This window comes from Amblyomma americanum, chromosome 10 (genome assembly GCF_052857255.1).
Source record: "Amblyomma americanum isolate KBUSLIRL-KWMA chromosome 10, ASM5285725v1, whole genome shotgun sequence".
NCBI lineage: Eukaryota > Metazoa > Arthropoda > Arachnida > Ixodida > Ixodidae > Amblyomma > Amblyomma americanum.
The window spans coordinates 61,876,012-61,902,308 of NC_135506.1; the positions used below are offsets into that span (position 1 = coordinate 61,876,012).

General features: G+C 42.5%; 1 long non-coding RNA gene across 3 annotated transcripts; it reads left to right on the forward strand.

Moving 5' to 3' along the window:
- On the forward strand, nt 1-26,297 carry LOC144108854 (uncharacterized). 3 transcript variants are annotated; one of them, XR_013309524.1, is made up of 4 exons: nt 1-207; nt 8,308-13,155; nt 14,344-14,502; nt 20,477-22,925. It is a non-coding gene; the product is annotated as an uncharacterized LOC144108854 (long non-coding RNA). The 3 variants fall into 3 exon arrangements; XR_013309525.1 differs by lacking the exons at nt 14,344-14,502; nt 20,477-22,925 and adding an exon at nt 26,175-26,297; XR_013309523.1 differs by lacking the exon at nt 20,477-22,925 and having other exon boundaries at nt 14,344-16,694.

Below are 26,297 nucleotides of genomic sequence, written 5' to 3' on the forward strand. Positions count from 1 at the left end.
TACGCCAGCGGGTCAGCTGGGCGAGCTTTCGTTGCTTGCAACTGTCAGTTCGCATTTTGTTGCAGAACTGAAGTTGTTTCGGCGTGAATGTTTTGAACCTTATGTCAGTGGCGTGACTCAAAAAGAAAGGCGATTGCCCTTCCGGTACAGGAGAGGTGCTGTCAGTGCCGGCGATTCATCAGCAAACGCTCGGAGCGCACATGTGCGGTAAGCGATGCTTGACGCACCCTTCGGCGTTTCGCCTATTAGCTATTACTAATAGAAACGAACGTTTTAAAAGCTAGACATTGGCTCCCAATCAGCTCCTTTTCTTGTGATCGGCGCCGCAGTGAGATGCTGACTTTATTTTGTTTTGCTGTCTACCTCGTGCATTTGTTGACGCAGCACTTGCGAGCTTCACTGACATAGGTATGGTAATGTGGAAGCGCACAGGTAGAAAGGCTGCAGAGTGGGAAGCGTTAGGCCGTTCGGTGGGAGGCGGGTAGCTGCTGCCGAGTTGATAGTAGCCGCGCTAACGCAGTAGGCCATCCCGACTCTACGCGCGACTGTTTGACAATCCGATATGTGGCTTCAACGAAATAAGAGGTATTTGGAGGCTCTGGCAGTAGCACCAGTAGCACGCTCCTGCATCCCCGGCCGGCTGTCGTCTGAATTTATGATTATCCTTTCGCAGCGATGTAGACAGGTATCGCGTCGATCAAATTGTGCATGAAGTCAGTGCAATTCAGAGTTCCAGTGACTTTAGTGCCGTGTACGAGGAGAGTGGTGAAACGGAGGAACCGTGCACAAGGCCGCGTCGGCGAGCTAAGGAGAGCAGTAGAGGAGACCAGAGGGAACTGCCGAGTGCGTGACGGCAGCTTGGAATTATCGCGTTTGCAAAATGCACTTCGGGCGCGACAGAGGAAACGGTGTCCTTTTGAAAACCAGGGGGCACTGCGCCCTTTTAACAGAATTACGTCAGGCCCTAGTGTTTACAGATAACAATGGTCATGTAAATAAATCTGCGGTGGAAGTTACCAAAATCGATTGGAAGATTGGTGCCTCAAAAGCAGGCAGCTAGGTGAATTGAAAGAAAACGTATTGGTGGCAACTTCCAACACCGTGTTTCAAAAGGGATGCTCCTATCTTCTATCCATCCATCGAAGACACGGAATTGGTAAAAGATATCCTTGCCCTGTTGGTTTTGTTGAGTACGTAGGGTGAGCAGATCTTTTGGGGTCGTGGATTGAGTGGATTTGACACGATGCCAACGAAACGACGCACAACTGTCAAGCTGCCATTTTGTTTAATAACACAGAGCAAAAGAAAACTAGAGGGAGGAAAACAAGAGTGGGTTTGAAAAGGTGAAACGGCAACGGCGCACCAACAGATACATGGCGCCATCTCGTGACTGGCCATTACACTATTGACATGACCAATGTTAGGCCCTCCAGTGCATGGTACACGATGCCACCATAAAGATTCAAGACACACTAAGCATTAAAAACAGCCAGCGTGTGGTCAGTTTTCAAAAACTACAGATAACAGGCAATTTAAACGCTAGTAGAGAACAGGGAGGGTAGTTCAGCTAAGGAGAGGAGACGATTGACACTTGGAAAATACACTTCAAGGATATATGATGACAGTAGAAGAACCGACAACTGAGCTAGTTGGTGCATCATGCACGTGGTAAAAAAACAGCACAGTGACCACAGACACGTACGTTTCGTCCGCTTCTCCGTCTTCTTTCTTCATACGTGTCCGTTGTCGCTGTGCTGTTTTTACCACGTCCATGATGACAGTAATTACAGTGGTGCAAGAATAGCTTGGCCGAAAAGCGTCGTGACTGATATGTTTTTGGTCTGCATAAGGTAGGGTCAAGGATACATTTTCGCCCAGCATTTTACCCTTGAGAAGTTAGCAACGGGCCAGGGTAAAGCTAGGACTCAATGGAAAACCAGTGGATATCCAGCGGCACTGGGGATTGAACCACGCACCTCCCTCATAGGAGAGAGAGCCACCACTGCGGTATATGTTAGCTTGGGAACTGTTTTCATCACCCCAATAGAAAGAGGATGCTTTTAATTATCTTTTTATCTGTGTCATTGTTTTTTAGTATAAAGCCTACCAAAGAAACTAACGCAAAAGCTGTTCATTCTGCCCCCCCCCCCCCCCCCCCCCCACACACACACACACACAAACATAAATATTGTTAGGCCCCTTTTGGATGCTCTTTGTAATGTGTATATTTGCGGTCTACTCATTCAGGAACACATAATACCTATTTGAAGATTATACTATTACCGATTAAGTGTGGCATTTAAGCACCAATTAAAAGGAAGCTTTGATTGCTAGAATCAGAACATACTACATTTCACTTTCAGAACTGGCAGGTGATCATTCCTTGAGCCAGTTATTGTATGGAAAAATTGCCTTACATATTTCCTGCGCTCTTAAATGACCTGAGTGAATTTTGGAATTGATTTAAGTCTCTCATGCAAAGATTGCAAGCTGCATCTCTTTGCATGTCACAAGTTTAAACCATATTGGTGTTGTTTTTGCCTTTTCACTTTTTGGTACTGCCTTGAACAATGTAGTTTTTGTTCTCTATTGCAGCAATTTCTGTGTATTGATGTCTGCGCCTGTATCGCTTTGAAAAGGGAATTGTGGGCTCTCGTCAGGCTATCTTGCAACTCTTACCCATAGCTCCCTCCACCAGCTTGATGGGAAAGATGAAGATTATTATATATTTTATCGTCAATGAGGTTTTGATAAGGTCGTACATAGAAGGCATGTTTGCTAGTCTATGCTGCTCATTTGATTCAGCTGAAGAGTGACCACTGTGCACAACGCTGTTGGACATTAATGAGAGGCACATACAACATAAACGAGTCCTTCTAATGGCAGATATTGGAAAAAAATGGCATGGCTAGTGAAGTTCTTTGTTTATTGAAAGATTTTAGGCGTGTGTTTTGTAGGAGTGGAAGGCACAGTAAGCATAAAGATGACAGGACAGCTTAGACAGGTTAGACTGGGATTTTTTTTTTTGTGACCGCTATCATTCATAGTCTGCATAAGAGGAAATTAAAAAAAAATTAATGAGAAATAGGTTTTAATGTGTCCTATCAGTGATTAGGCCAACTGAAAATTGGTCGTGTACCTCCAATACTTGACAGCTGTGTGTGGGCAGAAGACAGCGAGAAAACCTGCAGCTCAAGTTTGTAACTGTGAGTCCAGTGTGATAATGTTGAAAAATTTTGAGCTTTCTACAATTAAGGCTCACTGGTACATTGGTGACTGGATAAGTGATAAGAGTGACTAGATCTGCCATTAGTAAAAGGTGTGCAGCTGTCATGAGGTATCGGATCTTTCGGACAATAATACTTAAGGAATTATTTGTGATATCTGAATGACTGCAAACGCCTAACATTTGCCAATGCTCCTGTATGCATGGCGTCTGGTGACAATTGTACCAATACTGGAAATAAAGTAAAGGGTAGCCAGCATGCTAACTTAAGCACGTACGGTAGCAAAATAAGCTAGGCAATTTGGAAGAAGCGATTCATGGGTCTCTCTTGTAGGTGGTGGTTTTGGAGGAGGCAGTCCCATTTGGACCATATGTTTTTTACACATCATTCTTCGAAATAATGGTGTTTAGCATGGTTTGAAATGTAAAACTTCTTGCCTGGCGGAGGGGTGGGGGGGCAACTTCTCGCTCCGTCACCCCTTTAAATCCGCCCCTGGATATTAGTAATATTTTAAGCCCTGGGGGCAGAAAGCAAGACTGTGAGAAGTATGGTTAAGGAAAATACGGAGGTGATCAATGGCAAGAGTTTTTGGGTGCTTAAGTTGCTGTGGCGTTGATATCTTGTAGAGGAGAACTCTGTGGCTCACAAGTAAATAGAGGTGACAGAGGAGAGGACTCGATAGTAGGGTAACCTTGAAGCAATATGCACAACTCGACAAATGTTTATTAATGCAAGGAAAGGAGGGACAACACAACTTCAGTATTATCAAGGACAGTTGAAAACAAAACTCAGAGGAAATCTTGTTTGAAAATTACAAGGGATATGCTTTACTTTTCATGGTGGGCACTTAAGGATGAAAAGCTACCTGCAGTGATTTTCTACCATGGAGGACATTTGTTTTTGCTGTAGGCAAGTCAGGGAGACAGTGGATCATTTCCATCTCCAGGGTCAGGCACTCCACTCTTCAATAAATGAGGGGCTACCACGGAGATCTGAGTTGCTTCAGAGTTCAAAAATTGGCAGATGTAATTAGTTTTGAGAGTGCAAGTAATTAAAAGGAGATATAAAAATTTGTGGAGGAGAGCAAAATCATAATTTAGCCAGGGAGAAGAGAAAAGTGCATTGTTGTTTTTTGTTTAGAAAAGTTCCTGGGAGTTTTATTACAGCATGCCAAAATGCATGCGCTTTCGAGAAGCTTGCAGGGAAAGCAATCTCTCCGGGGCATGTTAACTCGTCAAAATAGCCAAAATTTGTTGGGGGACAGCACCGAAGATAACCGCTTTTTCAAAATTCTTAAAGCTGGTATGGATGTTAATTACGGTGGGCTACACGCCTCTCAGTATTAAGGAGCCTAACAATAATAGTTAAAAAGTTGTCTTCTCGGTATTAGTTAACGAGCGTTCTACTTAGCAATTCTTAGCTGTATTCTGATGTACAACACCGCTGAAAATGCTATGCCCAAAAAAGCACAGTTCTAACTCAAAAAGCCTATTTTTAAAAATTGTGTAAACCCTTACTTATGTGTAGCACTGTATGTCCCCCCGCACTGCACTGTGGGGGATTTGCTGCCTAGGGCCCTGATGCTGATACCTAAAAAATATGTTTTTTATTATTATTTTTCTAGCCCTGCCACCACACTAGACCTTATGGAGGTGGCATCAGTTGATAAATTTTTATTTATTTTTATATTTTAGTTATCCCATACTACAGACCTTTGTTCAGGTCCAAGCAGGGTGGTAAAAAGAACAGTAATGCCCTGATGCTGATTCCTAAAAAACATGTTTTTTATTATTATTTTTCTAGCCCTGCCACCACATTAGACCTTATGGAGGAAGCATCAGTTGATAAATTTTTATTTATTTTTATATTTTAGTTATCCCATACTACAGACCTTTGTTCAGGTCCAAGCAGGGTTGTAAAAAGAACAACAATACAAATAAACGAGACATCATTTAATGGAAACGGGCGACAAATTCCAGTCCCTTATAATTCGGGGAAAAAATGAAAACTTGTATGCCCTGTCCATGCAAAATAAGGGGTTAGTGAATTCGGAAAAAATGAAAACTTGTATGCCCTGTCCATGCAAAATAAGGGGTTAGTGAATTCGGATGGTGGTGTTGAGTAAGCCTTGAGGTTGAACGAGACAGAGAGGATAAAGGGTTAATTGCTAAAACTCCATTACAAAGCATGGAAAGGAACTGCAATCGAAGATTTTTTCTTCGATGCTCAAGAAGCTCAGTGCCATTATAACTCATTATTTGTGAGGGAGAATCATATTGAGAGTATTTTGAGCAGATAAATCGCATAGCTTTCCTCTGTACCCTTTCAAGACATTTTATATATTGTTTAATAAATGGGTCCCAAACAATGCATGCATATTCAAGCAATTTTACGTTAGGTGGGCAGTTTTAAAGTTTATTTCACTAAAATATAATTTACTCAAGGCCAAAAAACAAATATTGTCAGTGTGTAAATCCAGGATAAATCGTTAGGAGTTGCAACGCCCAAATACTTATATTTGGTTTCTTCCTGCAAAGGCGTCAAACCTAATATGTAAGAAAAGGATAGTGGAGCTCTTTGACGAGAGAAGTGAAGGAAGGCCTTCATTGCAGTGTTAAGCCGCATTCCCTAAATTTTGCACCAATCAAATATGCCAGCAAGAGAAGCATTTAAATCGATTTGATCAGTTGTTTAAGTGATTTCTCGAAGAAGCACACAATCGTCCGCAAACAACCTGATTTGTACAGTGGAATTGCAGTATTTTTTCATTGCAGTACAGTATCATTTATGTAAAGTAAAAAAAGCAATCGTCCTAAGACCTTTCTTTCAAGGACTCCTGAGTCCTTGTCCTTGAGTCCGTATGTGGTTTCGTATTGTTGCTCACTAGTTGCTACAAGCTGGCGGCGGTTTGTTAGTTCGTTATCCATGGGATCAGAATTTCTGGAAGCTCAAGAAATCTATGTTTTTGTATTAGCTCGTCATGTGGAACTGTATCAAAGGCTTTGCTAAAATCAAGAAATACAGCATCAATTAGACCTTTTTATCATGACATGAGGCGAGTGAATGTATTACTATGACTAGTTCTGTTACTGTTGAATAGCCCTTTCTAAATTCATGTTGAACATTAGCCAGGGTTGAGTGTTTATCCATAAACTCATTAATCTGATAGGCAACAATATGTTCAATTAGTTTACAACTTTAGGATGTCAGTGATATTGAATGGTAGTTTTTTAACAGTGAACGGCTTCCCCTCTTGAACATGGGTACAACTCTGGCTGACCTCTAGTCATCCAGTAATTTTCCAGCAACTCGTGAAGCGCAAAATATAATTACAAGGAACTTTGCAATTCATTCAGCATATCGTTTCAAAAAAATATTTTCAAGGTTGTCAGGACACATGAAGATTTAGTTTAATGGCATCGAAATTATGCCAGGGTACAAAATAAAATTCGCTTCAGATGGGTGAAACGTTTTGTCCTTGGATGATAAAATGCTAGATTTAGAAAATAGACTATGGAAATAATAATTGAAATGACCTGGAATATCCCGGTGCTCGGTAATGATTGATCCGTCAATGCAAATTTGTGATACTGGTTTCTTTTTTTCGTTCAAATGTAGTTCCAGAACTTTTCGAGCTGTTCAACAATAAAGTTTGGTAACACTGTATTGAAGTAGCATTCCTTCGAGGTCCGTACTGTATGTGCAAGGTTTTCTTTCATTTATTTAATATGATCAAGTTGTAAGTGTTTTTCCTAAACCATTTAAATGTAACAAAGGACTCATGTCCTTGGCAGGTTTAGTGGTTTCGTATGTTTTCGCTGATCCTCCGAGAGCCCATTTCGTAAAAATGACATCACACATTATGCGCTGTAGCTTCAGGGGCCACAAATGGGGCAGGAAATCGGAGATTTCATTTGCAGTTTCATCAGAAAAAATTACAGGATTGCACTTGTCTGCTTAAGAATAGAAATGCGAAAGCCTTTCCCTTTCCTCTCTTTCTGCCTCCATTTTTCTGTTGTTTTCGCTTTTGTTTTTGTTTTTATTTTATTTTTGTTTTTCAAACTTCGGCTTTTTATTTTATTGCATATAGCTGCTTATCAACTGTTGAGTGACAGTTCGTGCAGACAGCTTCCGTCCACAAACTTCCATCTACAACTTCCATTCATGGCACTCATTAGCCAAGAAAGGCTTATGCCTTAAAAATGAGCTGATGCTGAGCCAGTGATGAAATATCGAGCGGTAACATACCTGACATAGGTCGGCGGTTTGAATCCCTGCTGCGAACTACTCTATAACTCTACTAGTAAGCTAATGCTGCACAAAGCGTGAAATCGTATGCCACCACCCCGAACACTGCAACAAACTGTGGGCCCACAAAAAATTTTACACGAATGTCGTGACTAATTGGCCCGACTTTCATGCCTGCCAGACAGGGATGTATATACCTGATCGACAGAATTTAGTTTCCACTTGTGGAGCTCTGGCATCATGCTGCCCCTGTTATTAATATATTCCATTATGTAACCACCTCGGTTATCATGGCAGCCACTCAGTTACGATTTGCGTTTGACGCATAACGCTCAGATTTGAAACGCGAGAAGTAGAACTAACGCTCTAGAACAAGCATAAATTTGCCACCAAGAAACATGAAGTCAATCTAGCACAGCTCCTTGTTCAGTGTCCTTTTAAGATAGAAAATAGTGTAAACATGAGGCACTGGCGAGGACTCACTGCACGCTTTTCTAGACTGCAAGTGATGACAAGTTTTGAAACGAGCAGCTTCATTTTCTTCTCCTGGTAAATTCAAGAACACGTTCAGAGCATAATAAAATGCAGATATTTTGTGCTTCCCGCCGTCCTCCCCTGTCTCCCTCAAAGAAAATGAAGGGAGTGCTTTCTGCTCCCTGCTATTTGGGAAATAACTGCCACGGGCCCCATTATTTGACACCTTACTAATGTGCTGAGGTGTGGAGTCCACATTGCCACATTTCATTCCGATGATGCACACTCAGTGTTAAAAGTGGCGTCCAGTTTGTCCCATGTGCTGGAGGTTTATTTGAGCACTGCTTTTTTCTTACAGCCAGGATTCCTGGAGCCTTCACTTCCACTTGAACGAATTTGGATGGATAGCATGCCCTCCCCAGTCAAAGTGGTTCCCCGGTGACTGCATTGCCACGTCCAGCGTTATGCAGCGCACTGAAAACACAGTATCGCCTCCTCGCCTTCGGAGATGAGAGGATTGAGCGCGAAGCCCGATTCCAATGCATCTATTTCATTTAGGCTCTGAATTCTAATAACCTCGTACTACCGCCTATCAGTATACAGGCTAAAAAATAAAGCCTAGACACCTGCATGTTCTCTTGAGCCACCTGCGATGCACGGTGACATGCACTGTACGTCATCATGCTGTCGTGGCGCAAAAAAAAAAAAATAGTGCTTCATGTCTGTCGTGTGACAGTGCTGAATAAAGCGTCGTAAAGTAGGTAGTGTAAGCAGTGTATAGGTAACGCGCAGTGCCCAGCAATCATGAGTTGTGCTGTTCCCGGCTGCAATTCTGGACGTGCGAAGGGCAGAGACAAGTTCTTCCTTTTCGTGCTGCCTCTTGACCAGGAGCTGTTGAAGCAATGGGAGCGGAATGTTCCGAACGTGGGTCGGCCGCTGAGGTGCAAAGACTTGGTCTGTGCACGCCATTTTTAAAAGCACTTCTTGAACGACCGGTACTTCAGCGAGATCGGAGGAAACGTCTTACTGGATGTAAAGAAGGTCCCAAGGCTTCCCAAGGGTGCAGTGCCAACAATATTCCACGGCAGTAATGGAGCACATGTGAAGGACGCTAAACCACAAGCTTCACACGAGCAGACCTCAAGGACAATCGACCAGCTGCCACTAGTCTTTGAGCCTCAGGTCGATTCAACTGCAGAGTCTTGCATTAAGCTGGACGTCAACACCTGCAGTGAAGAGCTCATCCATTATGTTGGAGAGAAGGGCGAAGTGGAGGGCTGCCTGGGGCCAAGTAGCGTTCCGACTGCAGAGTCCACACTTTGTGAACGGGTGGGCACTTATAATGGAGAACTTGACGTTTGCATTAAAGTTGAAAGCGACGATCAGCACTGCCCCAATGCTGGTGCGCATTGTGCTGCAGTGCAAAGTCCTCATAACAAAGGCGGCACTTACAGCGTGCAGCATGGCTGCCCCATCAAAGCGGAAGTTGAAGAGCAATGTATGGATATGCAGAATCCAGATGCATTGATGTGCGAAAAGTGCGTGGTAGAACACCGACAAGAAGTTGAGCAATCTGAGCAGAAAATGGAAGAGCAAGCCTGCGGCATGGACACTGCATGCACTGTTCCGCAAATGACGACTGCCACCAGCTCTATCGTCCCACGAACTGCCGTCATGACCGCTATCTTTATAATCCCCGATGTGGCCACCAGCACCGCCAGGGTCATTCCTCAGACAGCCATTAACACATCTTCCGACCTTGTGGAACATCTAGTTCCTCACCCTGAAGTAATAAAGCTTCCACTCACATGGAACTACCACAAGGCGGGCATTGCTGTTATGCAGCTATAGATTTGCCGTGCTTCATGCTAGGGCAATTTTAGCAAATCGTTCTAACTTAAGTTTCCTAACAACTGCGTGGCACATAAATGGGACTCGAAGTGTCTGTGGTGACGCTCCGTTTCTTTTGTCATGCTACGCTCCAAGCGTTATTTCATAGCCTCCATAACCTTTAACTAGCATCGACGCTGAATGCATACGGTTAGATTGGAATAGATTCGAAAGTTATGCAAACACAAAACCTCACTTTATGCCAGAAAATATGGTTCCTCTTATTATCCTCTAGAGATAGATTTCAAGTGTAATAAAAAATTGGTGACTGCAAGTGCTTCATGGCGGATATTCAAGCAATCAAACATTTAATGCCTTCACTTCAATAAATGGCGTTTCTGGGTAGCCAAGCTTTAGTCGCACTGCCAATGTCGGGAGGCCACAGCTTCAATGTATGCAAGGCTCAAAGAAAGACCAGAACTTATCATAGTCTTTTGAAGGCTCTTCATTGACCTCTTCTACATATCGTTCAGTTCTACTAATTCATTGCCTGACGTTGCGGACATATCTTTGTTTTCGTTCACCTCACAGGTCAGGGCACCTAGTGGGGACCGTGTCTTCTACTGCACAATGGGAGTCTCTAGCAACGGAACGACTCCCGTCGTCACCAAGTTCATCAATGTCACGGAGTGCTGCAAAGGAAAGCCGCTCGAGGTGTTCATCATGAACCGAAGCCTGGAGGATGCACTGGGAGCTGCTGGACAACCTTCAACCATCAAGGGCTTTGCACGCTTGGTCAAGCTGGTGGACACAATTCCGATCTGCAGGGGTGGGCCAACCAGACAGAAGTATCCGGACGTACTCCCACAGTGTGCTCAGTTGGACTGCCTGGATGTCTGAAGGCACGACAAGTGCTCTCTGTACGGCACTGCCCAGTGCCTGCCTTGTGCGAGGCTAGAGGGCACCCTATGCAGTCACAGCGTGTGTCTGAAGAAGAGAGTTCTCCAAGCTCAGGATTGTCCTGTCGCCTGTGCAGAGGTCGAGGCTTGATGTGAGGCTGAATCAGAGGAAGTATCTGTACAATAGACTCTGTCACCTTACAAAGCAAAAAGTGCGGGTGCCAAACAGCTAGACACACGTGCGCAAACTGGAATCTACTTCCCTATTGTCCTTTTTCGTTCATCAGCGTGAGCTGCCTTGTTGTGGCCTTCACTGAGGCACTAAAGAAAACAGGCTGTGGTGATATCCATCTGTACCCTGCAGATAAGGTGCTGGCGACCTTATCTGCAGCACATCCATTTGCAGCCGTTTTCAGGTGTCAACTTCCTTTGAGGAAGGTTGTCTATCCTGTGCTTGTAAAGCAAGCTGTGTTAGCTGGCGGTAACTTCGCGTAGACTAGCGTTGCGCTAACCTAATCGCACTGCACAGTAGTTGCAGAGTAGCACGACAGCTAGAATTAACCAAACGAGACGAGCCGTTGCCCAAGTGCAAGTAGCACTTGCAGGATAGGATGCCTCAATCCAGCTTTCTGCTCATCCTGGGCACTGAGGCAGCATAAAAATGTCTGGAGATTGCATTGCCGCGAATCGCAAAACATTTTTTTGTACGTAAACTGTAGACGTTGTTGGTTGAAAATTTATTTCATATACAAGCACATTATCTTCGGGCATGGATAAGGGATGGCCCTGAAGGTTGGCATGGGTGATGCGAGTGTACAGTCGAGCACACTTGAAACTGATGGTCGTGCTGATTGTTTTCATTTTATCCAAGGTTCGTACTTGGTGAACTTCCTCTGTTAGAATAAAGAGTCAAACCCACGGCCTGTGAAACGATAATGGCATTGTTTTTCTTCGAAAAGTTTTTTCAGTGTGTGTCTGCTTCTTCGAAGTAAACACTGTCACAGTGCCACAAAGCAAGCTCTCTAATGCTGTCATGTTCTCGCCGAGTTCCTTGCTGCCCACAAGCTAGTTTATAGGAGTGTATTCAGTTCTATTTGGTGGCATTTATCTTAAAGCTAACTATCCTTACAAGCTGTTGCAGTGTCTCAGTGGTTATGATGTTCAGCTACTGACACGAAAGACATTGGTTTGATCCCGGCCGCAGCAGTTGCATTTCAATGGAGGTGAAATGCTAGAGGCCCGTGTACTGTGCGATGTCAGAACATGCTAAAGAACTTCAGGCAGTCACAATTATCCAGAGCCGTCCACTACGGCACCGCTCAAAGGCTTAGCCACTTTGGAACGTTAAACCCCATAAACCAGAAACAAAAGGTAACCAAACTGTCCTTACTCATATCACCAGGATGATCTGATTACATATCACACCATGCATTTCAATAAAAAAAGGCAATTTATATGCACTGTGTTGCGCCTTGTTTGTTGTATGCATTGTTATTGAATACCTAGATAAACTTTCCGGTTTTTTTCATTTTAAATCTGCTACGAGTTAGCTTTGTCTTGTAAAATTGAGCCAAGAGTAACTGATCATGCTGGAAATTTTAAATGCAGGAGCATTGGTCGTTTGACAAAATAAGCCCTTTTTGAGCAGATGTTTCAAGAGTAGTTTTTAATTGTAAGATTAGTCCTCTTGAGCACATAGTTGCCTTGATTGTCACAAATTAATTCCTTTTTTCCCCCACTTTTTGAACAGATTCCTATATGGAAGCACGGATTTTTCATTGCTGATTGCTCATGATGAGCTGGACTAATACAGTAGACACCCTGTTAAGATAACCTCGGTTAATATGAATTCTCAGATAAGGTGGACAATATGAAACCATTTGGTTGGTTCCCCATAGGAGTCAATGTTAAAACAATCACCTTTAAATGAAATGTCTCGCATGTCCTTCAGTTGACCTGAACTTTCGCAGCAATCACGAACATCGATGATCCTGTGCAACGGCACGCCTGGGGCATCTGTGCGGCACTGTTAAGGGAACGAAATAATACATAAAACGCTTACATGCAAAAAAGTGCACCCCACCAAATGTCTTCATCGCAGCTTCGCACAATATTGTGGGAAGCTGTATTGCGGGGGCATCCTTCATTGTGGTGAAGCCTTCTTGCCGATGCAGAAAAGACAGGTCACCTTCGCTCCTTCTTACGCCCGGTGCAGAGATGAGATCGGGCATGTGTCTCATGCTAAGCATTGCCGCTGGCAGAATAAAAGGCTCATAGGTGCTGAGTGCATTCGTTGATTGAATTTTGGCTTAAATAGTTGGGAGCCAAATTTTCTACTGACATGGTGGCGGAATACGCGTTATCGCAGCATGGAGATGGCCAGATATTGGTGCAGCATGGAATTTGCCTGTGGCGAACTGAAAGGTGCATGGTGCACCTCCTCATAGAGTTGACAGCTGCTCTGCGGAAGGAGTGAGGTAAGAGATGCACGTGGCTACCCAGGTGGGCACTTCTGGAGTGTTCAGGGCCTTAAAAACCAAGTCAAGAACATTCTAAACCTTGAAAGACGCAAGTTCGATCCCGGCCGCGACGGTCGAGTTTCAATAGAGGCAAAATTCTCGACCCGTGTACTGTTTGATGTCAGTGCACATTAAAGAAACTTAGGTGGTCTAAGTTTTCGGAGCCCTTCACTACAACGTCCTTCATAACCAGAGTCATTTTGTGACGTTAACCCCCATAAACCAAACCAAACATTCTAAACATCTCCTTTCACATCTACTTGCATCTCTATTATCTTAAAAATGGCAAATTGTAGCTTTTGTTTTACAGCATGCCTTTTCATTCTTTTGTGCCTATGTGTGTGCTGCATTTAATTGTGGTGGCGCATTTTTTTTTTTTTCGAGTGCTATGGTGTGTAAGGGGACTGAAGTTGAGTTCAGTGGAGCTGTTGCATATGTAGGGGTGATGTTCTTTGTACAATGACTGCCGTTGCCATCATAAACACCCAGGGGCACGTCAGGCTGCAGCAGGGTCATTCCCAGTTGTTTCTATCTATTGACTAAGGCTGCCTGAGTCTTAGTGTATGTATATGTAGGTGTGCTCATGCCCAAAAGGAAAAGCAGTGCATGGGAAGAAATGTTTTGAAATACCTCATTGTGTGCATGCAAGGGAGTGTGATAACAACAAGGACATCAGCCTGTTGCTGCATGTTTTTCCTTCTGTTCTTTGAAACACCTGCACACTTCGGCAGTGTCCCTGAGTTTGTCGCGAGGCCTTTCCCTTCAGTAGCTCGTGTCGAAACACAATCATGGCTTCAGCCAGGACACATGAATCTGGCTAGGAAACATCACTGAACTGGTTGGCAGTGTTTGGAAGTAGCACACTCTGCAGTGAAAAAATCGTATGAGACCCAATTCACACCGTGGTTCGGGGTTACTGGTGTGCACCACAACCAGACTATCTTCCTTCTCAACCAAAAAAATTCTGAATTGCACTTAAGTCTGCTTATGAGCTGAAATGATAGCCTTTCCTTGTCCTCTCTTCCTCTCTCCAGTTTTCATTTTTTTCACCTCATTTCCTTTATATCTCTCATTTTTATTTTTAATTTTGTAATTTTTTATTTTGTTTTGTTTGATTCTTCTTGTACACGTTTCCTATGCGGGCAGGTCTCGCACACACTGATGAGCCAGGAAAGGCTTTCACCTTAAGATCTGGACTGGCAGAATGCACAGTGGCCCTCTGGATACACCAGGATGGCTAGGAGACCGACATGCTGAGGAAGACACAGTGGAAGCTGCAGATCACTGCCCCACTGGACCAGCTAGGTACTCTTGCTTTTCTGCGGCTGCATGGTGTAGTGGCACAACATTGCAGCGGCGAAAGTCCACCAGCCGACACTCGACGTTACCAGGTACTGTGCGTTGGGTACAGCATCTGTGTACAACAAGTTTTATCACACGAATTTGCACTGCAAGATGACCAGGAAGAAGGGGTCGAGCCATCCAACACTAAGAACTGTCACTATGCCCCATAGGAAAGCCGAGTTTCCGCTGCAGTTTTGGCCTTTTAGTCACTTTTATACGGTCCCCAAATTTTTTCTGTTTTCAAAAGGGATTTGGGCTAGAATTGAAGTGCAGGACACTGTTGTGACCTGTTATTAAGATGTTCTTTTCTCCTTGCGTATATATGGACTTGCACCATGCTTTTGCTGATGGGTAGGGCACAGGTGAAAGTGTCCAAAGGGCTGCGTCGCAAGATAAGCAGGACAGGTATCATTGCCTTGAGCATTTTCAGAGGGTGAAGATCGGTCTAGTGTGGTCATGCCTGAGATGAAGCACTGTTTGTTGGCTCTGCATTAGGATGGGATGGCCATTGGTACACACCTTCCTTAGGTCACAGGACCTGGTCTAGGGAAGCTAAGTCCTAATCACTGGTGTATGCGAATCCAAATGTACTGTGTGCATGTTAACCTGTCCTGAAATTTCCTCTTTGGGTCCATGCTCTGGCAAGAGTGATTTCCAAAATCCCGCTGACGTGCAGTTTTCAGATGAGAGGAAGAGAGACCTGAGCAAAAATTAAAACCATGGATGTGATGCGTGCGAAGACAGTTGCCGGCCACCGGCATTCTTCGCTCGTTTACTCGGTGAAAGTCGAAGGTTTCCATTGAGACTGCTGTTTATGGTCCCTTTTAAAGACCTCTTCATGTTGACTTTGGCTAATATATTTTCCTTCCCAACTCGTGTTGTGTTGAGCCTTTCCTTGGATTATTCAGTGTTGAAACTCAGGTTCGCGGTTTTCGTAATTGTGATTGTAAGTGCAGTGGCATGCAAGCTTCCAGTGTTTGTGGTTCAGGGCATAATGCAACATGCCATTCTGGTTAAATTTGCCAACGTAGTTTCTTTAATATTTTTTTATGAGCCAGCATTTGTGTATTATTCAACTCGTGTAGAGACTAATAAGCTAATACTTTCTTATTTTGAGAATGTGATCATTGGCACTGTGTTTTTGCCAAAGCAGCTGCATTTCAGTGAGTCGAAATATGAATGTTATACTAAGGATTTAGAGCATATGAAAAAACTACAAAAGGGTGAAAAGGATCTAGAACTGTACTTTCTGTGATATAAGTGTTGTAGCCTGTTATTGCTGTTTTGGAAAGACAAGTAAAGGTATAGTGCCCATACAATGATAAGACCGGCCTCTGGATCTTGTATGTTGTATTTATGTTTGTGTGGACACTGGTGTGGTACTTTCTGCCTGTGATATTTTTGTTTTTGTGACCTACCATGCTGTTATGTAATATCACATCTGGTATTAGGCTACGGATGTATTTGGTGTGTCTGTTTGTGTAGCACCTCCATGCTGTTTATCTTAATGTGATTTAGAGATTTTGTTAAAGATACGAAAATTATGTCAGGCATATATTGAACTTATTTAGGGCTGGCGGTGTGTGCATCATAATTGCAGTGATATTGATTAAAACGAGAATACGTAGACTGACATGCACCAAACCCTTATATCTCCTGCTTTATAAGATGCATGTTGGTAAAGATTTATTGTTTGATGTTTCTTCAAGCCGCATTCTCCAAGAGTTGCCAGCGCATTCTTTCTCATTGTCAGCATAGCAATCTGTGTAGTCAGTTAACTTATTATAGAGGAAGTTTTGCGATGTTTGGCAACAACAGTCATGGGCCCCAACCATGTTCTCTAGACAAAATTGAGTCTTGCTACTGTGTCACAGGCCCACCTTTTGTGGTCATCTGTATTGGGTATGCTTGTTTTAGCAGTAATGTAGTAGCAAATGCCATATGTGCACAGTGAGCTTTTGTTACATATCAAAGACCAAGAAGCAACACCATGGGAATATGTGTTATGTGTTGTCGGTTGTAAGCTAAATTGTCAGAGGCTGTTTCAGTTTGTATGAAGGGGAATTATATGCTTTTGTGCATGCATAAAACACAACTGATGAATATCAGTTGTTCTACATGTGTACAGTTTTAAATTGATTTGTATAGTTTACAGAGGTACGTGTGCAGTCTCATCTTATAAAAGGAAATCCTTACGATTTTAAATTTATTTATTTAATGTTCTCTAATTATTTAAGGTTTTCTGTTATACATGAGAATAGCAGCGGTTTGTTGATAACCATATCGTTTTTAACCGTGCCAAGTCTTGAGTATGTTTATTTAAGTAACCATTTATTTGTTTTTGCTTGTTTTTAAACCTAAAAAATAACCTTAATGTTCACGGTACAGTTGGTTTTAAATCTAAAAAATAACCTTAATGTCCATGGTACACATAAGCTGAACATTACTATCATGTTATGAGCAGTGGCAGGATGTGGTGCCAGCTAGGAATGCCTTGTCCTATTGGCTTTCTTGGAAGAAAATTGTAGTTTAGTTTTTATCTTAGCACATAACTTGTGTCTTACTTTTCCTCAATTTTTGTGCTACTGCAATATTTTAAAACTACGAACAAATGGCCATTTATGGATGCAGTGTGTGTTTTCTTTTTGTTCCACGTAAGAGTATGGGTAATGGTTTTTTATAAAAGAGAAAAGCAAGAGGAGTGGCGTCAGGCACTGCAAGTGCTCACATAAGGATCACCATTTGAGCTATTGCGCATCTGATAAGATGAGAGACAAGGTGTCATGAGTAGCTTATCTGTTGGTTAGATAGTATAAAAGTTGATGAGTAGGTGCTAGTAGTAGAAGAGGAGCTGTTGTATACCTTTTGAAAGAATGAGGGGCACCCTCTGCACAACTATGTGAAAGGCTCACCTTGCTGCGTCTTACATAGTGTGGTGGGTGGGGTAAAGTGGGGCACTTGAAAGGTGTCGTAAAATGCTGTATTGAAGGGTAGTGGGACGAGGCCCTGCTTGAAAGCATGTGTGCCTATCGCATTTGCTGCACTTTCGGTTGTTGGGAGTGCCACTTCGTAAGTAATGCTGACTATGTGCTATGGGCACGTGCACATCGTTACTTAAGAAGTGGCACTCGCAACAACCGAAAGAGCAGCAAATGCGATAGGCACACATGCTTTCGAGCAGGCCTTGCACTTCTTTTGTAAACTGACATGCCCAACTTTCTTTGCCTTTTTTTTTTTGCTCCCTTTATACCTCTTCCCTAGGGTAGGGCAGCCAACTGATGCTGTAGTCAATTAACACCCCTGTCTCTCTTTTCTTTTTTCTCTCTCCCCCCTTTTCCTTCTGTTCTGTTTCCAAGCATTTGTACTGGCTAGCTGGTAAGATTTGGTAGATAAGTTGTTTTTGGCATCACTTTGTTTTGTTTGTTTTTATAATTCTGCTTTGTAAAAAGGCTGAATTAAATGTGGCATAAATGTGTGGCAGATTACCATAAGAAAAATAATGCTGTATGCTTCTAGGGTTTTTTTTTTTTTTCAGGAACAAGACGCATGCCGCTTCAAGGCTAGCTAATAGTATATGCTTGAGCAGCCATTCTGTCAGAAACGTTCTATAAAGAAACAGTACTATGCACACACAGACAAGGATGAGAAGGTTAACACGAATGTTGAAATGTTTGACAGACTCGCCCAACAACGCTCTCTTAAAAACATTCTGTACTTTTGAATTTAAATTCAGGCTGTTTTAAACTTGCTAATACCTCTCTAAAATGAAAGTTTGTCGATTTGTAAAGATGTTGTCATTGTGTCATTCAAAACGAGGGTTTTCTGTTTTCAAACCATGACGTAAAATCGTGGTGAACTGTAACAAAAGCGGACTGTTCGGTTCTTTGACACTGAAGTGAAAATAAGAGTGCAACGCTTCTACACTGTCATTCCTGTTATCCTCGTCAGGCCCACTGTGTGCTGCCTCTCCTGTTCTGCCCTGTTTTTATGCTGTATTTTTGCACTGTAGCACCAGAATCGACAACAGGGCCCTGAAACTACTCTTGTTTCTTTCTTATTCTTGCTTCAATTTCTTATCATTCCATATTTCTCCAATTGTATTGTCCTAGTGTTCTCTGCCCCAGGGGAGATAAAGTGTCACCATTGGCCTCTTTTTTTTCTTTGCGTAAGAGGAGGTAATGTTTGTGATTGCACTGTCAGATAGGAAAACCGAATGAGCCTACTGTTTCTTCAATCACTCCGTAAATGAACTCTGCTGACAGTGCAGCTTAGTTCCTCTATTGGATGGCATGGCCATCACATGTCACTTAACTTCTCAGTGTGCATCCTTGCAATAGGTGCACTAGTTACAGGTGGCCGCACTAGTTTACAAATGGCTGAGCTAGTTACGCGTGCTGGCAGCAATATCTTCGATATATTAGGCATTGAACGGCTGTCACGTTGATAAGCACTGTATTATAATTGTGACTGTCTGAGGGGCAAGTATGTCATGCTGCTCTTGGCTGGCCCCTGAAAAATGGCCATTTGATGAAGGAATGGGGTTTCAGGGCCTTTCTATGTTGGAGTGCTTCTTAAGAGCATGAAGGAAAAGTGTTCCAATGTGTGGATAACTATTGCATGATTTTTCTTGGCTTTACCTTTCACTGTGGTGCTGGGAGAGGGTATCCTTGTAATTTTTGTGTCCTATTGCCAGAAATATCAGTGGCTTATCAGTCTGCACATTGGAAAGTACACCTCTATGTAGGTTTGTTTTCAGGTAGAAAAGATGTTGCTGTAGTGAATTGCTCAGTTTTCTGCTCTTCCACTTCTTACATTTGCAAAATTTAAATTGTGAAAGCTTTCATTTAAAGCTATTACTAACCATTTGGACCCTATTCACATGGCATCAACTGAATGGTGCGCCTGTGTGAAGGTTGCTTGTTTTCGGGTAGAAAAGACGTTTCTGTAGTGAATTGCTCAGTTTTCTGCTCTTCCACTTCTTACATCTGCAAAATTTATATTTTGAAAGCTTTCATTTAAAGCTATTACTAACCATTTAGACCCTATTCACATGACATCAACTGAATGGCGCGCCTATGCAGGCAGCCATGGCACGCAACATTCTGGCAGTCGCATAGCATCGTCGCCGCAGGAGCAGGGTAATATGGCTGCTCAGAAAATCCAGTGATCTCTGCCCCAGGGGGTGGTGGTGGTGGGGAGGGGAGAAACTTTGTCAGTGCCGTCAAGCTCATATTTACTAGGAAATAGGATAGTGTATGGGATTAAACTTGAACCCCTCTGCACGCTTATTAGGGAGGTTGGGTGCACTGCCCGATCTTCCGTCCCATTGTGCAGTTCCTTCTGGCCCATGAGCAGCCCTCACTTGAGCTTTTAGTTCCAGCACTTGCAATAATATAGATGCTGGTGTTGGGTTGCCACGCAAGAGCCTCCTCTAGCCCATCATGTCTTAGAATGAGTAGGGTCTATAGATTCCTGATGTCATTGACATGCCTCATTTGTTCTTAAAAGTTTCAAAAAAAGATTTTTTTGGTGCAGTAGCACTACTAGGCACATTTTCTGATTTCAGGCATGCATACATACGTACGTACATGCGTATGTCCCTGAAGACTGCTTTGTCGCAGGCAGCCCACCTGCCCACTGGGTTGTGGGCAACCTGCCAGGTGTGTACACCTGACAGACCTTCACCTGGGTGCAGGCCTTTAGACCTTTACCTGTGTCTTTACCCAAAGGCCTTCCAGGTAAAGGCCTTTAGGCAGAAAGCCATTAAGCTAAAGAAATTTATTTCAAATGCCTTTAGCATGTAAGGACCTTAAGTGCCCAACGTAACTAATGCTACTGCACAATATTCCATGCTTAGCCTAATTTTTGCATTAACCGGATTAAGTCCAGCGGAGTGCATTGGGCTGAGCTGACGCATTTTACTTTGCCTGTCTAGATTGTCTAGATTTGAAGCTGCCTGCTGTGGACAGCAGTGAGCAGGAGAGCAGTGAACCAGTTTATTACACCTTGCTTGACTGCGCTTAAAAGAAGCAAGCTTCTGGCCACCAGTTGCAGTCCGGCGGAGTGCATTGGCCTGAGCTTACGCATTTTACTTTGCCTGTCTAGGTAAGACTGTCTTTTGTTGTTTCATATTTTAGCCTATTGCTCCACTGGACTGCACCTGTGTTTGAGTGAAAAATGCCTGACCGTGAGTGTCTTGCTTGTATGTTTTCAATCTCCTGAGAAAAACAGTACTTACAATGTGCCGAATGCACGCACACGTATCACACCGGGAAGTGCTCGGATGTATTAAAATTCAACTTGAAGCAAATGAATCTTGATAAGCTGCAAACGTGGTCTTGTCCAACTTGTGATTCTAGAAAATCAAAGCTGCCCTGTGCAAAAACTGAAAATGGAAATGCGGGTAGTCTGGACGATCACTCGTTGACTAATACTGTAGAATCTCGATAAACGGAAGTCGGTTAAACGGAACCAATACTTAAATGGAACAAACGCCTCGTAGTTGATTGGTTTTGTATTAAGGCAATCTTAAAAAATCTCGTTAATCGGAACAAAAATTTTCCGACCACCGTATAAACGGAACCGAAAATAGGCTCGAAACCACAACTTGGCGTGAACACGCAGCCCCGTCGTGGTACTCATCACTGCCCCCCCCCCTCTTTCCGATTTCCATCTTCGGACGTTTCGGGTTTTTTCGCACACTGCAATCAACAATGTGCCCTGGCCAATCCCCCACCGTGGGTACGTGCCATTCAACCAGAGGCCATCATCATCATCATCAACAACAGCATCGCTTGCTTTCTGTCACGGTGTGCTTGCAGTTGTATTCAGCTAGGCTTAAGCCTTACATCCACTGTCGAGCGCCGTCTGCGACATTTCGTCGCGATGGCAGCGCAGAAGCAACCTCACAATGCCCTTACGTTAGAAAGGAAGGTGGAGATAATCAACGACTTCGAGAGTGGTTCGCTTCACAAAAACAGCGTTTGTGACGAACTACGCTGTCCCCAAGAGCAGCCTCCCGAGGATACTTCAGGACAAGGATAAGCTGCGGCAGGCTTTTGGGACGTCACGCTTTGGCCCTCAAAGAAAACGGCAGTGGGTGGCCAACCACGAAGATCTGGAGAAGTGCCTGGTGGTTTGGCTGCGGAGAGCCCGCAGTGAAAACATTTTGATCAGCGGGCAACTCATTCACGCGCAAGCAGAATTTGTTCTGCAGCTCGGCATTGAAGGTTTCTCGTGCAGCGAAGGGTGGTTGATGAGATTAAAGATCGGAATGGCATAGTGTGTCGTGCCGTTTCAGGGGAGGCTGCCGCTGCAGACACGGCAGCATGCGGGGACTGGCGAGCAAGACGGCTCCCCAAAATTCTGCAGAAGTGAGCAATGGGTGGCGCCATTCAAAGAAAATGGTCGCGAGAGCTAAAACAAGCAAACATAAAGTCCTTTTTCTCAAGCCAATAAATTGCAGTTCCACTGATTTCTACGGAATAAGTGGACTATTGACATTTTTAAAAAAATTTCAGTAGTGCTTGGAAAAAGAAAAAAGTTCACTGCTTTTGTGCAATAAAGATTGTGCCCATAGTGTACCGTTCTTTTTATTATCTAGATTTTGCATTTGAGATCTGCTTCCGCGGAGACTGCCAACTGCATGCACACCTGCCTCGTCGGGACCAAGCAGTGTGGAACGGATTGCGAAATCCTGAACCTTCTTTCTCTAAACGAAACTCCTGATAAATAGAACATATTTTCCCGGTCCCTTGAAGTTCTGTTTAACGAGAGTCCACTGTATCATGGCTAAGCTTGATGTCATTCTCTAAGTCGCATTGATATAATTGAAAAAAAGCAAGAAGAAGAACTGGCGAAGCATGAGGCAACTAATAGTAAGCTTGAAGCACAAGCATTAACAATCCAAGGAATTGAGACATCCCTTGAAATGCTGTCATCCAAATACGACGACATTTTAGTAACTCTTGAATCCCAGGGATCTGCAATAAAAGAACTGAAGGAAAAGACTACTAATCTGGAAGAACGATTAATAGCAAAGTGTGCTCGCCTCTCGATGGTCGCTGGTGGAACAAGAAGTGGACAAGCTGGAACTGCACTCCAGGTGAAATAACCTGGAAATACAGGGTGTGATGGATAATGGTCATGAAGACTTAAGAGAAGTTTTCCGGTCCATAGCTTAGAAACTTGAACTTTCTATACCAATGGATGAGGACATTAAGGCAATACACAGAATCAAAACCAAGTCCAGCAGTGCAGAACCAATCCTAGTGTGATTTGCCAGAGAAGTAACAGATAAATGGATTGAGAAAAGAACCAGCCTAAAGGAAGAAGATATTCTCATTAATGAAAATCTTACCGCACACATAAAGAAGCTGCTCTGGATGACCAAACAAACTACTGCTTTGTTTGGGCTCGCAATGGACGGATATTTGTGAGAAAGCAAGAAGGTGATTCCGTGATGCGAATCGACAGTGAAGAAGCTTTAACCAAACTGATATGAAATGGCTGATAGCGTAAACTGTGTAAGTGATTGGGAGAAGAGGAAGGGAGAATGTGCGAGTGAAATGTTAAGGATGTCGTCCTTGAACTAATGCACGTCAATGTAAGGAGTTTACGAAGAAATTGGGACACGTTACAGGTATTCTTGCAGAAAGCTCTGCCATCCCTGCAGACTCTTATCCTGACTGAGGTTAATATTAGCAAACCTGAATGCTTGCAGTTCTCATTTATGGGCTTTCAGTCATTTTCGTTATGCAGAAAAAACCAAAGAGGTGGCGGTATACTCATGTTTGTAAATATTGACTGGATATGCAAACAGGTGCAAACTGATTTTGTCGAAGCAGAAGTGATTGCTCAAAATGTTCCAAAAGGTGCAGATAAATTTTTAGTATGTGCAGTATATAGACCACCAAATAAAAACAGCTATTTTTCTTGAGCTTTCGAGCTTCCTTCATGTCCATGCATCAAAACAAGTTATTCTGGCTGGTGACTGTAATTTAGATATCTGTAACGTAAACAAAACGGGAATGTCAGAATACCTGACCTTACTAGCAAGCTTTGGACTGGAAAATAAAATTCAAAGTTATACACGTGAAGAAATTGTAGGCAATCGTTTAACACAAAGCTGTATTGACCTCATCAGTACAAAATTGTGTAAAGGCAGTTCTTTTGGGTTGTAATTAGGGAAAAAAGTAGCGGATCATTATATTGTGGCCTTGGCAGTTTTGGGAAATGTTGACCAATCCGGCCAGGAGTTCCAGGAGAAGTTAATTTTGAACAATGCTTATGTCAATAAACAGATAAGGTCTCTTGACTGGAACAAGCTCACATGTGCTTATCATTTACAATGCTATGAGTTGTTGGCACAGAGTTTTGCTGATATATACCGCAACTCCCAAAGGAAAATTAAGCTAAAACCCCCGCAGTCCATGGATTGACAAAGAAATTTTTGAACTTTGCTAAATTAAAAGCAAACTTCAGAAAAAGCTACAGGAAAAGAGAGTTGATAAGAGTACAAAAGAAGAATTTTGACAAATTAGAAATAAAATAACAGCGGAAATAAAAGTAGCTAAAAAACGTTATCTCCTACAGAAATTCTCTGCTTCTTGCTACGATTCTGGAAAAACCTGGAGTATAGCAAACACGGTTCTGGGAAGATCACCTAAGCGTACGATAGATGATACAATAAAACAAGCTTTCCCGAATGTTGAAAGCAAAAAACTGGCTGAAGGTTTTAACCGACATTTCATTGACTCGGTGATGAAATTACTTGTGCATAATACTTGGTGTGGTGCTCACAATGCAGCAAATAACTCAAATGTTCATTCTGCTTACCTGCCTCCTATCTCAGAAAGTGAACTTTGGAACATAGTAAAAATATTAAAAATCACGAAATCACCTGGCTGCAATGGAATTCGAATAATAGATATTGTTCATTGTGATAAACTAAAAGCAGTGTTGCTTCACGTCATCAACGAAACCTTAAAAACAGGCAATATTCATAATAAATTGAAAACCAGCTTGGGTAGACCCCTTTTTAAAAAAGGATCACGAAGTGTTTACAGTAACTACAGACCAATAGCTATCCTTTCATCTATTGCCTGCAATCTTGAAAAAGTTGTGCATGATAATATGGTGTCATTCTGTTAGAAATATAAATTACTAAGCCAAGCTCAATACGGCTTTCAACCAGGATACAACACGACTCGCCTTTTAGAATACTTTAATGATTTGATCTGCTCAGAAATTGACTAGAATCTTATTGCTGTAACACTTTTTCTTGACCTTCCAAAAGCATTTGATACGATTTACCATCAACTTCTGCTACATAAAATAGATAATTTTGGTTTCAGGGGGCGCTACCAGTCATTCTTTTGCAGTTATTTCAAAGATCGACAACAGTGTGTAAAAATAGGTGACTGTTACAGTACACTTTTCGATATTAAATCAGGAGTATCTCAAGGGTAGGTCCTAGGACCCCTCTTATTCAATATTTACATTAATGAAATAGACTGTTTACCGCTGCAATCCAAGCTGTATTTGTACGCAGATGACACGGCCCTTGTACTGCCAGGAAGGTGTTATAACGAACTCGGAGGTATACTTTCAACAGATATAGAGCGCGTGCTCCCTTGGTTTTCAAACAGTGCAATAGTAGTTAACAAAGCCAAAACAAACCTTATATGTTTCCGCAATCCTCGAAGTCATAACAAACACCAAGCCAATTTACTTACATAACTCTTGTTCCGAGAATTGTTCATGTATCCCAGCACAACTAATAGCGCAAAATACTTAGAAATGACATTCGACAGCACACTATCTTGGAATATTCATATCGCGGAAGTTTCAATGAAACTAAGAATGGTATGTGCACATCTCTACTCCCTGAGGTCGTTATGTGATGCACCTATACGAAAAATGGTGTATAAGAGCTTAGGTGAGTCTCTTCTAAGATATGGTCTTACTATTTATGGTTCTGCATCCACATACAAATTAAATGTAATAAATAGTGTTTAAAAAAAAATTTCATGCAGCCTGTCATGTGGTACACAGTTTCATAGTGAACATGTATAATATTTAGCATGAATTTTTTTAATGTTATTCATAGAAAAACAGTTTTTATTTGATATTTTATACAAACATTATTTCTCATGTTCCTTCAAAGTTGGAAATAGAAAATCACGACCCTTAAGCCACATAAAGAAATTTAGTATTCCACGTGTGTACACTAATTATGGAAAGAAAACGCGCGCATTTTATGTACCTTCATGTTTCAACAAATTTGAAACCGACAACACCTTCACCTCTGTTCGAAAAATTAAGGCATTTATACGGTCATTTGTGCAGTCGAATGACACCATGTGCTTATCGTATGCTGCCCTTATTAGATATTTCATTTGGAACAATGCTCTTTTTTTATATGTAGTGCTCAAAACATAATTCAGTTACAAAAATGCCCTGTCTGGTTTTTTTATGTGTATTGAGGAGAATACAATCTTGTGCATGTACGATGCCAGTACTAATGCCTTGTTTTGAGCCTCGCTACTTTGCGACGTACATGTGTTTGCTTGTTTCTTTTGAACGTTTATGTGCTTTCAATATTATGTTTTCTTTTTTTGTTTTCCTGCAAGACTTTGTCCTGATGCAGACATGCTGTACTGCCCAGCCATGCTCACAAGCATCAGTGGTTAAGCGGGCTGGTTACTACTGTATAATGTACGATTGCCTGGAAATAAACTATTATTATTATTACT